Raw genomic sequence first — 15,441 nt, forward strand, 5'->3', positions numbered from 1 at the left:
CAGGTGAAAACAGCATGGCGGGGGCTTGTGTCAGGTGCTCATAGCGGCTCTCTGCACTTATAACAGTAGGTGAATGAGGAGTGGCACTGTGTTAAACCTTGTTTTAGGGCTGCAAAATGACACGAAGAATGGACACGTTTTCCTTCAGCCGTCTTTTCTTCTATTTTATTATAATAAAACCTTTACATGGATTTCTAAAAAACTGGGGGATCATGTTCCCTTCCTGGAAAAAAAAAAAAGCAGGGGAATGCTGTCCCCCGTTCCCTACAGACATAATCAACTATGGTGTATAGCACATTGCATTTTTCTACAACACAAATGAATTTTGTAATTTATACATAAAAACTTTAGATTTTCAGTTATGGATAAATTCCTTTATTAAGTAGTACATTTTCTGAGGTCTTTTGGCGTAACACTTCTTGCTGCTTCACATACCATAGTTTGAGCCACAGATCTAAAACTTCATCAGGTTGATACCTTCATTCACTCACTCATTCATTATCTGTAACCGCTTAAAACAGCAACTCTTATTTAGGAACTATCACATTGAATCCAGCAATAAAGGCAACATATTTTTTTCTTATATAAAAAATAATAGAAAATACCTGCCAGACCTTCAGTTCCTCTGTTGGCAGCAGATATTAGCATATTATAGGGGGCAAAATGTGGTAAGCTTAATATGCATTTAGTTTAATATGGATAAGAGAAAATATGAGGTCTACTACATATCATCAGCAATTTAATTGGCTTACCAAAATGGGCTGCTTGGGTAAAATTTAAAGCTTTGCCTTGTTTTTGATGTGTGCTTGGCAGACACCAGCCCTACTCCGGAGAACATGAAAGAAATGTGTTGGGTTCCCCCTATAAGTTTTGTGCTTATTTATGAGATACCCCAAGAGATGGAATTCTCTTGGGGTCTACTACTCTTGTAATTTTTACTTAATACTTAAGGTAAAAATTAAAACTAAAAATTACTCTTCATAAACCTTCATAAGACATGTATTTACTTTTCTCTTAAGAAACATTCAAAGAACAATATTTAATCTTTAAATATATATGTTCCTAAATACTTCAAAAGCCCCACACTTGTATTATAGTTGGGTATAGTCCAGGTAATCCTTTAAAATGATCAATATATTTAGCTGAACTACTTTTTTTTAAGTACTGTACGTTTCTTTATAAGGGAAAAATGGGAGGAAAAAAAGTAGCTCCTTCCTCTGCCTTTACTTCTAATTCTTGTTCAGTTAAATTTTTGGGACTTAAATTTTGCTATCAGCTGCATGGATTTAACAGAAAGTTGGTAATAATAGTAGATACTTTTTAAAAAAAAAAATGTGGCTCATGGTATTTATTAACTACAATTCAGTATGAAAAACTTAATTACAAACTGCCTACAGAAGAAAAAATAATAAAACCTGTCTTAAGAAAACAAATTAATACTTTAAGAGAGCATTTGAGAACAGCTTTTGTGCATCCAGCCCTTTCATTTTGTGCTTGTACCATCACTACAGACAATATATTCAAGGTTTCTCCACAGAGAGGACAGCCTGTGACAGCCACACACACACCATCCATCCATCCATTATCTGTAACCGCTTATCCAATTTAGGGTCGCGGGGGGTTCAGAGCCTACCTGGAATCATCGGGCGCAAGGCGGGAATACACTCTGGAGGGGACGCCAGTCCTTCACAGGGCAACACAAACACACACACATTCACTCACACCTAGGGACACATTTTGAGTCGCCAATCCACCTGCAACGTGTGTTTTTGGACTGTGGGAGGAAACCGGAGCACCCTGAGGAAACCCACGCGGACACGGGGAGAACACACCAACTCCTCACAGACAGTCACCTAGAGCGGGAATCGAACCCACAACCTCCAGGCCCCTGGAGCTGTGTGACTGCGACACTACCTGCTGCACCACCGTGCCGCCCCCACACACACACCACATATCTTATTCTGTAACCATTCTCTGAGAAAATAATCCATATCTCTATATGATATGGAGTGTTCATATGGAATAATGAAGTCATTCAAGCGCTGTCTTATTGTACCATACCCTCAGCAACTTAATACTGTGACGGCTGGCAATGACCTGGAGGCTGATATACACTAACATGACTAACAATAACTATTGTAATGCAGGTGTGGCTATCACTGCATCATCAAAGCTTGCTGGAGGTATTCAGAAGTTCAGATTCTGTGTTATTCTGTTACTGACTATAAATTAAGGACATCCATTATCTCCTTGGCATTATCTGCACCCTCTTTTGATGTAATGGAAACCTGAAAGTAGGATCCAGAGCACAAATGGCAGGACGCCTTTGTCCACTGGTTTGAATGTGTATTTCATTTCACTGTTCAGGGGACAAAAAAATAAATGCATCCCTCAAGCGCAATTCCTGAGGAGTTGTCTGCTGTGTTGAATGTACAAAGAGAAAAACTTTTTAAAACCAATTCCTTCTAACCTTGGTATAACTGGAGCCTTTCGAAATGCTGCACTGAAACATAATCAGTTGTCTGTTTTACTTTTTTCCATTTAATTTTCTTACATTTTAACTGAATTTGCTGGCTGACAAACACACACACTATCCAGGTTATTTAAATTAGTAGAAGAGAAGCAACACCCATTCACTGAACTAAAGCTGATAAAGGCCAAATTAGATTTAGATTTAACTAAAGAAGCTGATACCTAATGTTTTGCTGCCAATTTGAAAAAGGCCAGAGTGCTTTGAAGCCTGCCTAAAACAGAATATTTTAAGTGTTTATTGTAGTTATCTTTTTATGAATGGTCTTGGCTCATTTACAAAAATATACACAAATTTACAACTCCATTTCCAGAAATGTTGAGTCAATGTCCAAAAATAAATAAATAAAAATAAATAAATAATGTAATTTAAGACAATATAAAGGCAATATTTAAAGTGTTAAAACTGAGAAAGTTAATTGTTTTTGACAAATATTTGCCTATTTTAAAAGGTATAGTATGGGGGTATAGTTACCACTCTTTTGCATTACCCCTTATTTAAAAAAAAACACTTTGTAAATGTTTGGGAGGTGACAAGTGACACCTCTAGTTTAGCAATCAGACACTTTTAGATGTTTGTCTTACTGAAATAAACAAGGACTTCCCTGAAAAACCTGTTATCTGGATGGCAGCATGTTGCTCCAAACCCTGTATATATCGTTCAGCATTAAGAGTGTCTTCACAAAAGGGCAAATCATCCATGACATGCACAAATGCAACCGCATACATTACATATGCTGACAAAAATTGACTTTTTTTGTACCACTGGGAAATCTTCCAGTTCTCTTCAGTCAATTTTAAATCAGCTCAGGCCCAGAGAAGTTGGCTGAAATACACACTGAAGGGGGCGCCAGACCTTCACAGGGCAACACAGACACACACACACACACACACACACACACACACACATACTTGTTTCTGTGCGTTGTGGGGGTCACCTGGAGGAATACTCACATTGTGGGGTCCACCCTTTCCCAAGGTGCTACAGACTTGAAAAAAATCATGCTTTGTCAAAATGCACTTGTGAATCTTAATATCACTTCAAATTACAAATATCTCACCAAAATTGATTCTGACCAGACGTCCTCGTGACTTGTGGGGACATTTCAGGTTTGGAGTATATTTGGGGACCTAATATTACACAAATCACCTGTTCTCATTCTTTGTGGGGACCAATTTCATTTTGATAGAGAACAATGTGTAATCTATAATTAATGCAGAAAAACAACTAATCCAGGTCAATGCATTAGTTTAAAGATTAATTTATTAACCTTTAACGTTATTTGAACTAATTTGTTCTTTTATTAAACTCTGAAAAAGATAGGCACAGATGTGTACATACTGTAGAAGCAATGAAGTTAGCCAAAAACTGAGAGATTAAAACACAATATAAATAAATAATACCTTGAATAACTGATGAGCTTAGCTAGGCTAAAGAAAATTAAAAATCAATATGAACACACACAATATAAACTCAGAATAATTGACATGAGACAGTCCATCTATGATATTAACCAAGAACTCCATTACGAACACTGTACTTACACTCGCTGTCCATTATATTAGTTACTCTTACCATGTAGGAGCACTGCCATGTCTGATCCACTCATACCAGAGCAACACATTAATTGTGCTTGTGCAATGCATGGGACCTACACTACTGGACTGTTTGGTCCCTGGTTGGCTTTTCACTACCACAACCTCACCCCAAGAAATGTATCTGGAATCAAAACAAATCGCGCTAGGTGGGGGTCCTCTAGGAGTACTGCCCATTGAAGAACAGGGTGAAATCTGGTAAACAAAGCATGCAGCACAAGAAATGGAAACTATTCTGTAAATGCTGAACTACAAAATGCTCCTACATTGTAAATGGAGCTGATGAAATGAACAGTGAGTATAAACACAAGGTGTTCCTATCAAAACTGCCTGGTCCGAGAGTGCTTTGATCAAGTCTGAAAACAGAAACTTTAAAACAATATAAATCACATCACAACATTGCAGAGACAGGTTTAAGAGCCCACTGTTCAGATGTATACAGTGAACAAACAGCTTTCCAGGAACTTTCCATCAACATGAGCTTCTCCACTCCATGGAATTCACTGGACCTAGGTGACAAAAAAAAAATATATATATATATATATATCTCAAAGGAAATTTTCCTATGCCTAAATTTTAATAAAAACTTTCCTCTTTTACCAACATCTTTTTTGGCACAAATTGCATGATTTAATAAGGCTGTTTTTCTTACAACATGCAAAAGAGAAAACAGACCTACATTGGCACTCAAAATGGTATCAAGCCCCAAATTAGGATTATTAGCTATTTTTTTTTGCAAAAAGTGATTAAAATAACAATTTAAATAGATAAAATTGTTTTCTCCCAATCCAACAAAAAATGCCCAAAATAACTACTGCCTCAGAATTATTAAACACCTTTTAAAACCCTTGTGACAGGTGTAATTAATACTTAGTAGAGTACCTTTTTACCATTTCTTTATACTTGAGTGAATCCATCTCATTCATAAAACAAGTACGTTCATAAATATCATTCAATTACATGTTTCTTGATGGATTCCTGATATATGATCACACTGCACGATTGTAGCCCCGATTTTCTTGTCAAAGACTGTTTTAGGGGATCACGGGAACAACCCTTAGGTCAGAGGCAAATCAACACTATCTCGATTGCTACATGTGAACCGCTGAAAGATGTGATACAAGAGCTTGCCCAGAAATCGCTGATGCCATGCAAACAGCCAATAAATATCCAGTAGTATGAGACTTGTGACTGACAGTGAGCGAAGAGACAAGCTCCCATCAATGAGAATTTGAGGCATAGGCTGATGAGAAGAAGAACTACACTGTTGTCTGTGTTGTGTCTACTGGTCCTGTTCTGTATGTATTTTAAGATCTTTGTAATTACTGCACTGTACTCTCTGCACTAATGTTCTGGAGTCAAATACGGAGTCAAAAAAGGGTAAAAAATTTTGAGTTTGTAAAACAATACTCACAAATGTAACAGACTTTGTAACTGTGTTTGAGCAACTACATACACGTTAAAATCCACAAATGTATACGTCAAATTTAAAACAACAACTACAATAATAATAACTTAAATTCACAGATGTGTAAAAAAGATTTGCATTTGTAAATGAAATGTTGTGAATGTGTGAATCAGTAAAATACTTAAAATGTGCAAGAGCAAACCTTTTTTAAAGGTTCCAAATGTGACAGTGGGAGTTTTTGAATGAGATGGAAAAAAACACACATTCGCCTTCTCTGCTGTGTGTGCGAATCTCTTTTTGCAGTTGCGAATTAAAGACCCTGTTTTGAAGGCCAATTGATGGACCAATAGGAAAGCTTTAGCTGGACCAATCAGATCGCAAGGTTTGTTTAACCAATCGGATTTGTTGCTGTCAACTATAGCGCTTTTCCACCAAAAGAACTCTGGTTCTTGAACCAGTTCTGTTCCTGATTCTAGGAACATTGGTTCTTTCCAGTGAACCACCGCATTTCTACACATTTTGAGGACATGGAATACGTCATGAACGGAGACACTATGGCTGAGTTCAGAGGCATCCTGCTGACCTTGTGAACAGCGGAGAAATGTAACCAAGAGCCCAGAGCTTCAAATACAGCGTTATCGCCCAGTGGAGCTTGACAGGGTCATTCACAACGTTTCATAGAAATAAATAATAGGAAAAAACAGGAACATGCCCCATTTTTATGCGTTTTTGGTGAAGTTAGGCGCAATTGCATGTGCGTTGATCAAAGCCGCGGCTCTTGTTTACGTTTCTCTGCTGTCCGTAGAAACGCGGCGGTTCACGGACCTGAGTTCATTTTGTGGAAAAGCGCTATGGTTGACAGCAACAAATCAATGTTCCAATTGGTTAAACAAACCTCACAATCTTCTTGGTCCAGCTAAAGATTTCCTATTGGTCCATCAATTGGCCGTCAAAACAGGGTCTTAAATCCGCATCTGCAAAAAGAGATTCGCAAACGCAACAGAGAAGGAGAATGTGTGGATTTTTCCATCTCATTCAAAAATTCCCCCAGTCACATTTGGAACTTTAAAAAGGTTTGCTCTTGCACATTTTAAACCGTTTGAGAAGTTACTGATTCACACATTCACAACATTTCATTTACAAATGCAAATCTTTTTTGCACATTTGTGAATTTAATTTATTATTGTAGTTGTTGTTTTAAATTTGTGCATTCCAATACATTTGTGGATTTTAGTTTTACGTGTATGTAGTTGCTCAAGCACAGTTAAAATTTCGTGTATGTAGTTGCTCAAAAGCAGTTACAAAGTCCATTACATTTGTGAGTATTGTTTTAAAATGCACCAGAGCAAACCTTTATGTTCCAAATGTGACAAAAGATGCACACATTCACCTTCTCTGCTGCTTGTGTAAATCTCTTTTCACAGTTGTGAATTTTTGACCCTGATTGGCCAACTGATGTACCAATAGGAAAGCTTTAGCTGTACCAATCATATAGTGAGGTTTATTTAACCGATCAGAACATTGATTTGTTGCTGTCAATCACAGCGCTATTTCACCAAAAGAACTCTGGCTCCTAAACCGGTTCCATTCCTGATTCTTGGAACCTTGGTTCTTTCCAATGAACTGCTGTGTTTCTACACGTTTAAAGGGGAAACAGGTATGCGTCATTAGCGGGGGAGTCGCTGTGCCTGAATACAGCGCCAGCACCAAAGACTGTTAGACTCATTGTTAGAGTCATTATTTATTCTTTGTTTACCATGAAGTCAGACCCGAGTGAGATATAATACTGTGTAAATGTTGCCGAGTTCAGAGCCGTCCTGCTGAGCTTGTGAACAGCAGAGAAACGTAACCGAGAGCTGCGGCTCTGACCAACACAAATGGAATCGCACACAAACAGCACCAGAAACAAAAAAACAGGGCGTGTTCCTGTTTTATTTCTTTTTATTTATTTATTTGAAACGTTGTAAATTACCCTGTCAAGCTCCGCAGTGCAATAACGCTGCATTTGAAACTCAGCTGGGAACAAACTTTTCTAGGTCGCGAACCAGTTTGTGTAGATGGAAACATACCAAACGGTTCCAAATTCACCTTGCGAACTGGAACCGTTCTGGTTCCTTTTTGGTGGAAATGCAGAGATACAATAGAGTAGGGGTCCCCAATTACTTTTACTCAAGGGCCACATCCAACAAACATCGTAAAGGCAGGGTGTCATTCTCATATTTTTTTCATACAGTACTTTACAAGATTTATTATTTCGGTTAATATATTAAGTCTATGTAAATCGGTAGGCCTTACTAACTACAGTTATTTTATTTTACAAACACTTCAATGAGAGAAGTGATAGTGGCAGGTGGAAACGAGATACCTGAATTTTTGTATTTAAATTGTATCAGCAGCAAATTGCAAGAATGCAAACCCCAGCCTTGTATGTGTAACGAGACCAATGGCCTGATGTGGCAGCAAGTCCAGTTTATATTATTACATTTATTCAAACTAGGAACTATGACTAAACGTTAACTACATCAGTGGCATAGCCACAAATTGATCTTTGGGTGGGCCTGTATAAAAGTGTGTGGGCACAATTATTCTTTCTATAATAATAAGCAGTGTGATTTATGAAATTGTAGGCTGCCAACTTTCTGAAACCAAATTTAGGGACACATTTATAGCTTTACTATTTTAAATACTTCACTAATTACAATTTATATAAATAAATCATGGACAGTTAATACAAGTGAGGACCAATGAGAAGCATGTTCTGTGGAGTACCTGCCCCTCCCTCTGGCTAAGGGAGACCTGCAGAGCTTCTGTCTGTTTCAAACTATAAGTTTTTACAGTCTAACCTCAAAACAATATAATAAATGGTGTCCTGTGTTGGTTCAATACCAAACACGGCTTTCAGTGTCCAAATATCGAACAAAGTTTGGGAACTGTACAGAACGTGGGTGGCAGGCACATGCAAGACCAGTAGAGATAGGTGTTATGGGATTTGTAGCCAAGTTTGCTGCATCCATGCATGTGAACTTCGATATCAGGTGCCGAAAACTATGGGCAGCTGTGGAGGAGTTATCAGAACCAGCTGAAATTCTAGTCAGCAGTTGTGGAAAAGAAAAGAAATACTTGGGGAAAATGCATATTACTTAGAGAAATACACTGTAACGTAAACTGTAGTTCAGAAAATGTTGTCTGTATACTGACCTGTGAGTGTACTGCTATACTAGGAGTGTCTCCATAGAAGTGGTCCCTACGATGCTAGACCTGACAGTGTGTGTCACCAATACAAACTGAAAGAGCTGTGTCAGAAAAGAAAATAATAACAAATTCAAACTAGACCCTCAGTGACACCAGTCATGAGGTAACATACACTGTAGTTCAGAAAAGCTGTCTGTATATTGACCTGTGAGTGTACTGCTGTAGTAGGAGTGTCTTCCTAGAAGTGGTCCCTACGACGCTAGACCTGACAGTGTGTGTCACCAATAAAAACTTAAAGAGCTGTATCAGAAAAGAAAATAATAACAAATTCAAACTAGACCCTCAGTGACACCAGTCATGAGGTAACATACACTGTAGTTCAGAAAAGCTGTCTGTATATTGACCTGTGAGTGTACTGCTGTAGTAGGAGTGTCTTCCTAGAAGTGGTCCCTACGACGCTAGACCTGACAGTGTGTGTCACCAATACAACCTTAAAGCGCTGTGTCAGAAAAGAAAATAATAACAAATTCAAACTAGACCCTCAGTGACATCAGTCATAAGGTAATGTACAGTGTAGTTCAGAAACGCTGTCTATATATTGACCTGTGAGTGTACTGCTATAGTAGGAGTGTCTCCCTAGAAGGGGACCCTTCTATGCTAGACCTGACAGTGTGTGTCACCAATACAACCTTAAAGAGCTGTATCAGAAAAGAAAATAATAACAAATTCAAATTAGAATCTCAGTGACATCAGTCATGAGGTAATGTACACTGTAGTTCAGATAAACTGTCTGTATATTGACCTGTGAATGTACTGCTTTAGTAGGAGTGTCTCCATAGAAGGTGACCCCACTACGCTAGACCTGACAGTGTGTGTAACTAATATAAACTTAAAGAGCTTTATCAGAAAAGAAAATAATAACAAATTCAAACTAGAACCTCAGTGACATCAGTCATGAGGTAATGTACACTGTAGTTCAGATAAACTGTCTGTATATTGACCTGTGAGTGTACAGCTTTAGTAGGAGTGTCTCCCTAGAAGGGGACCCCACTATGCTAGACCTGACAGTGTGTGTCATTAATATAAGCTTAAAGAGCTGTGTCAGAAAAGAAAATAATAACAAATTCAAACTAGACCCTCAGTGACATCAGTCATGAGGTAATGTACACTGTAATTCAGATAAACTGTCTGTATATTGACATGTGAGTGTACTGCTTTAGTAGGAGTGTCTCCCTAGAAGGGGACCCCACTATGCTAGACCTGACAGTGTGTGTCATTAATATAAGCTTAAAGAGCTGTGTCAGAAAAGAAAATAATAACAAATTCAAACTAGACCCTCAGTGACATCAGTCATGGGGTAATGTACATTGTAGTTCAGATAAACTGTCTGTATATTGACCTGTGAGTGTACTGCTTTAGTAGGTATTTCTACCTAAACGGGGACCCCACTATGCAAGACCTGACAGTGTGTGTCATTAATATAAGCTTAAAGCGCTGTGTCAGAAAACAAAATAATAACAAATTCAAACTAGACCCTCAGTGACATCAATCATGGGGTAATGTACACTGTAGTTCAGAAACGCTGTCTGTATATTGACCTGTGAGTGTACTGCTTTAGTAGGTGTTTCTCCCTAAACGGGGACCCCACTATGCTAGACCTGACAGTGTGTGTGCACATTTGACCAAAACCTTTTCAATAGTTCCGTCCTGAGAGGGTCCCCACAACGTAAGGCCTGAGAGTGTGTGTAACCAGTACCATCCCTAAGGCCTCACCCAAAAGCAATGAACTATCACAATTTTGTACCAGAGAAATTAACTTCAACTGACCACAGTGACCTGCCTCACTAAAACCTATTTCAGTGACTATATGGACATAAAACCTTTTTAAATACCTCCAAGTCAGAGGACGGCGCTCCAGCGCTGAGCACAGGACCGGAAGCTCAGTGGGTTTGTTCTACCATGTCCATCGTGTCAGCGGTGTCCTCTCATGCCTTCTACAGAGATTTCAAACAACAGTAAAACATTTCGGTGAACACTACACACAAATACATTAGTATTTAAAGTGCAATACATTTTACAACATGTTTAATCTCTCATCAGTTAAACAATTGCTGAGTCAAATTGACTTGACATGGATACACTATGGTATTAAAAAACGTAAGACACATTTGTCCTGACACAAGTAACAATTTCAGATTATACCACCAATACAACCGCCAATACAACCTGAAAGAGCTGAATCAGAAAAGTAAATAACCAATTTAAACTAGACCCTCAGTGACATCAGTCATAAGGTAACGTACACTGTAGTTCAGAAACGCTGCCTGTATATTGACCTGTGAGTGTACTGCTATAGTAGGAGTGTCTCCCTAGAAGGGGACCCCTCTATGCTAGACCTGACAGTGTGTGTCACTAATATAAGCTTAAAGAGCTGTGTCAGAAAAGAAAATAATAACAAATTCAAACTAGACCCTCAGTGACATCAGTCATGGGGTAATGTACACTGTAGTTCAGATAAACTGTCTGTATATTGACCTGTGAGTGTACTGCTTTAGTAGGTGTGTCTCCCTAAACGGGGACCCCACTATGCAAGACCTGACAGTGTGTGTAACTAATATAAGCTTAAAGCACTGTGTCAGAAAAGAAAATAATAACAAATTCAAACTAAACCCTCAGTGACATCAGTCATGGGGTAATGTACACTGTAGTTCAGATAAACTGTCTGTATATTGACCTGTGAGTGTACTGCTTTAGTAGGTGTTTCTCCCTAAACGGGGACCCCACTATGCAAGACCTGACAGTGTGTGTAACTAATATAAGCTTAAAGCGCTGTGTCAGAAAAGAAAATAATAACAAATTCAAACTAAACTCTCAGTGACATCAGTCATGAGCTAATGTACAGTGTAGTTCAGAAACGCTGTCTGTATATTGACCTGTGAGTGTACTGCTATAGTGGGAGTGTCTCCCTAGAAGGGGACCCCTCTATGCTAGACCTGACAGTGTGTGTCATTAATATAAGCTTAAAGAGGTGTGTCAGAAAAGAAAATAATAACAAATTCAAACTAGACCCTCAGTGACATCAGTCATGGGGTAATGTACACTGTAGTTCAGATAAACTGTCTGTATATTGACCTGTGAGTGTACTGCTTTAGTAGGTGTGTCTCCCTAAACAGGGACCCCGCTATGCTAGACCTGACAGTGTGTGTCACTAATATAAGCTTAAAGAGCTGTGTCAGAAAAGAAAATAATAACAAATTCAAACTAGACCCTCAGTGACATCAGCCATGGGGTAATGTACACTGTAGTTCAGATAAACTGTCTGTATATTGACCTGTGCGTGTACTGCTTTAGTAGGTGTTTCTCCCTAAACGGGGACCCCACTATGCAAGACCTGACAGTGTGTGTGTGCACATTTGACCAAAACCTTTTCAATAGTTCCGTCCTGAGAGGGTCCCCACAACGTACGACCTGAGAGTATGTGTAACCAGTACCATCCCTAAGGCCTCACCCAAAAGCAATGAACTATCACAATTTTGTACCAGAGAAATTAACTTCAACTGACCACAGTGACCTGCCTCACTAAAACCTATTTCAATGACTATATGTATATGAAACCTTTTTAAATACCGCCAAGTCAGAGGACGGAGCTCCAGCGCTGAGCACAGGACCGGAAGCTCAGGGGGTTTGTTCTACCATGTCCATCATGTCAGCGGTGTCCTCTCATGCCTTCTACAGAGATTTCAAACAACAGTAAAACAGCCTACAGTTAATGAAATATCACAATTTAATATTAAACATTTGGTAACCACAAATGAGACTATCAGTGTAATTTAATGAATACACAATCTTTTATTTTAATCTACATATTATGCATAACCTAGCTTCAGTTCAAAAATTGAAAAGTTTTAAAAACACATTAGCATTTATCAGAAAATAAAAATAAAAAGCTGAATGTTACCAGTACTCCTTATATTACAAATAACTACTCTACAACTGCTTAAAGGCTGCTAATTTAAAACATTAAGTGAACTATACAGGCAAAAAAAAAAAAACATAATGCACAATTTAATCTTGAAGAAAAGATTATACTAGATTTACCTTTATATGAGTTTAGAGATACCTTCCAATACATTGGTGTTGATAGTGGCACTGATGACATTCTGTGCTGCTTCATCAAGTGCTTTCACTCTCCTCCGTCTCAATTGTACTGTCCTCCTGGAACTCACAATATGCGTAAATGTAGGCAGACAAATCATAACCTAGCCACTGAAATACATTGCATTGTAATGCTGGTCCCAAGCGTGTATACATAGGGAGGGTTGTGTCAGAAAGATTATCTTTTGTATAAACTATGTCAAATTAACAATGCAGATCACTAACAAGAGTTCCATATCGGATCAGAGAAGGCCCGGGTTAACAACGTCCATCATTGGGATTGTTTCCTGCCAGTGTACCAGTGGAAATTGGGATACTGTTGGTCACAGGAGGAGAAGGAGAGGGGGAACAAGAGTTAAGAGGCAAAATAAAGAAGAGGGTGAGGAAGGTGGAGGTGAGAGTGGAAACACTGAACGTTAGCACTATGACTGGTAAAAGGAGAGAGGTAGATGATATGGTGGTAGAATTTGCCCCAAAAAATGCAAACGGCAGTAGTAAATACTTATTTTCAGAAGAAGGAAGAGCATAGGGTGACATTTAAGAGTGGAGGAAGGTCTACACATGTGGACTATGTTTTATGCAGGCGAAGCAACCTGAAGTAATTTAGTGACTGTAAGGTGGTGGCAGGGGTGAAGTATAGCAAGGCATCATCAGACGGTGGTGGTAGGTAGGATGTATTTGGAGGTGAAGAAAAGGAAGTGGGTGAGGGCTAAATCACAGATCAGATGGTGGACGTTAAAGTAAGAACAGTACGGTGTGTGATTCAGGGAGGAGGTGAGGCAGATGCTAGGTGGGGTGGACGAGGTGATGGACAGATGGGCAGAGACTGCAAAAGCAGTGAGGGAATCGGCTACAGGTACTGTGTTTGTTGTATGGACAGAGGAAGGAAGGGAGGAGACTTTGTGCTGGAATGAGGAGATCATGCAGGAAATCTTAAGAAGGAAGTGGTCGACAAAATAGAATTGGAATCTCAAGAGAGATGTCTAAAGAAATACAAAAAAATGCAGCATCAAGCAAACGGAGAAGTGACAAAGGCTAGGGAAAATGCACGTGAAAAGTTGTATGAGAATATGAATACTGAGGTTAGAATAAAAGACATGTATGGACTGGCGAGATGAGAGAGGAACAGGATGTGAGGATGTACAGCATGTTAGGATGATAATGAATGTAGAAGGTACTGTGCAGACTAATGAAGAGATGATATTTGAAGGATGGAAGGAGTACTTTGAGGAACTGATGAATGTTTGTGAGGAGAATAGGGAGCATGTTAAGGTTAGTCTGGAGCTATGGAGGAACACAGTAATTCATTCACTCACTTACTGTAAGTACACATCTAAATGTGAATAAACAGTTCTCGTATTCTGAGCTTAGATGCAGATCAGTCGAGGGGTCAGTGCATTACTCTCCTTTTCCTCTTTCCACCTGCCCAGGAACGGCTTCTGCTGTCTCCCTCTCCAAAATCTCTCTCCCCCTAAAAGTAAACAAATACAAACAAACCAAATGTTACAAGCAAGTCAGGCTTATAGTACACACCAAATGCTCACTGATTTTCAAATGAAGGAGTTGCAAATATAATCATAGGCTACACTGTCAAACACATTGTTTTAGATTTGCAGATTTTTAACATCTCAAAGCAATTTTACGTGATGTAAACTAATTACAAAAACCCACATATTGGCACTTTCTCAAGTGAATGCACTGAAAATACAGTTTTAATAAAACTCTGATTATATGATTCTAATAAAATATCACGTTTACTCTCAATATTAAACATTTACAAATGAAGCGTCACCTTAAACACTTGCCTCTAACTGGCCTCTATAATGTAAACAGCTGAAGTAACTGTCTCTCTGTCTCCAACACGCATTCATGGAAACAGAGTCCTTTAAAAACTTAATTTTACAAAACCAGCCGATTATTCTCTCTATATCCAGTATAACGTTAGTTAAAGCACGAAAGCTGTTGTTAACGTCACATTTAAGAGCCTCTTTCTCTCTGCACTACTCTCGCACGGAAATATAGCCCTTTAAAACATTTGAAACAGCTTAATAACTCCCATTCTCTCTATATACACACATAAATACGACTAAAATAAGCGTCACATTACCGAGTAAAGCCATATATTTAAGCACTTTTACGTGATTTAAAGTAATTACAAAAACCCACATATTGGCACTTTAATTTAACTTTCCCGTCTGTCTTTCTCTCTCAAGTGAATGCACTGAAAATACAGTTTTAATAAAACTCTCTAACTTTCTCTCTGTCTCCAACACGCATTCATGGAAACAGAGTCCTTTAAAAACTTAATTTTACAAAACCAGCCGAATATTCTCTCTATATCCAGTATAGCGTTAGCTAAAGCACGAAAGCTTTTAACGTCACATTTCACGGGCCTCTTTCTCTCTGCACTACTCTCGCACGGAAATATAGCCCTTTAAAACATTTAAAACAGCTTAATAACTCCCATTCTCTCTATATACACACATAAATACGACTAAAATAAGCGTTACATTACCGAGTAAAGCCATATATTTAAGCCGTTGTTTATTACCTTTCAGCTC

At 38.6% G+C, this 15,441-nt stretch overlaps 1 long non-coding RNA gene across 3 annotated transcripts; it reads right to left on the reverse strand.

The window, feature by feature from the left end:
- Positions 1-3,848: 3,848 nt before the first annotated feature.
- On the reverse strand, positions 3,849-13,277 carry LOC136695579 (uncharacterized). Of its 3 annotated transcripts, none has more exons than XR_010802310.1 (4): positions 12,824-13,277; positions 12,353-12,454; positions 10,618-10,719; positions 3,849-4,634 (listed from the first exon to the last, which is right to left on the reverse strand). It is a non-coding gene; the product is annotated as an uncharacterized lncRNA (long non-coding RNA). The 3 variants fall into 3 exon arrangements; XR_010802309.1 differs by lacking the exon at positions 3,849-4,634 and adding an exon at positions 8,729-8,826; XR_010802311.1 differs by lacking the exon at positions 3,849-4,634 and adding an exon at positions 9,141-9,224.
- Positions 13,278-15,441: the final 2,164 nt, after the last annotated feature.

Source organism: Hoplias malabaricus, chromosome 4 (assembly GCF_029633855.1).
Source record: "Hoplias malabaricus isolate fHopMal1 chromosome 4, fHopMal1.hap1, whole genome shotgun sequence".
Taxonomy (NCBI): domain Eukaryota; kingdom Metazoa; phylum Chordata; class Actinopteri; order Characiformes; family Erythrinidae; genus Hoplias; species Hoplias malabaricus.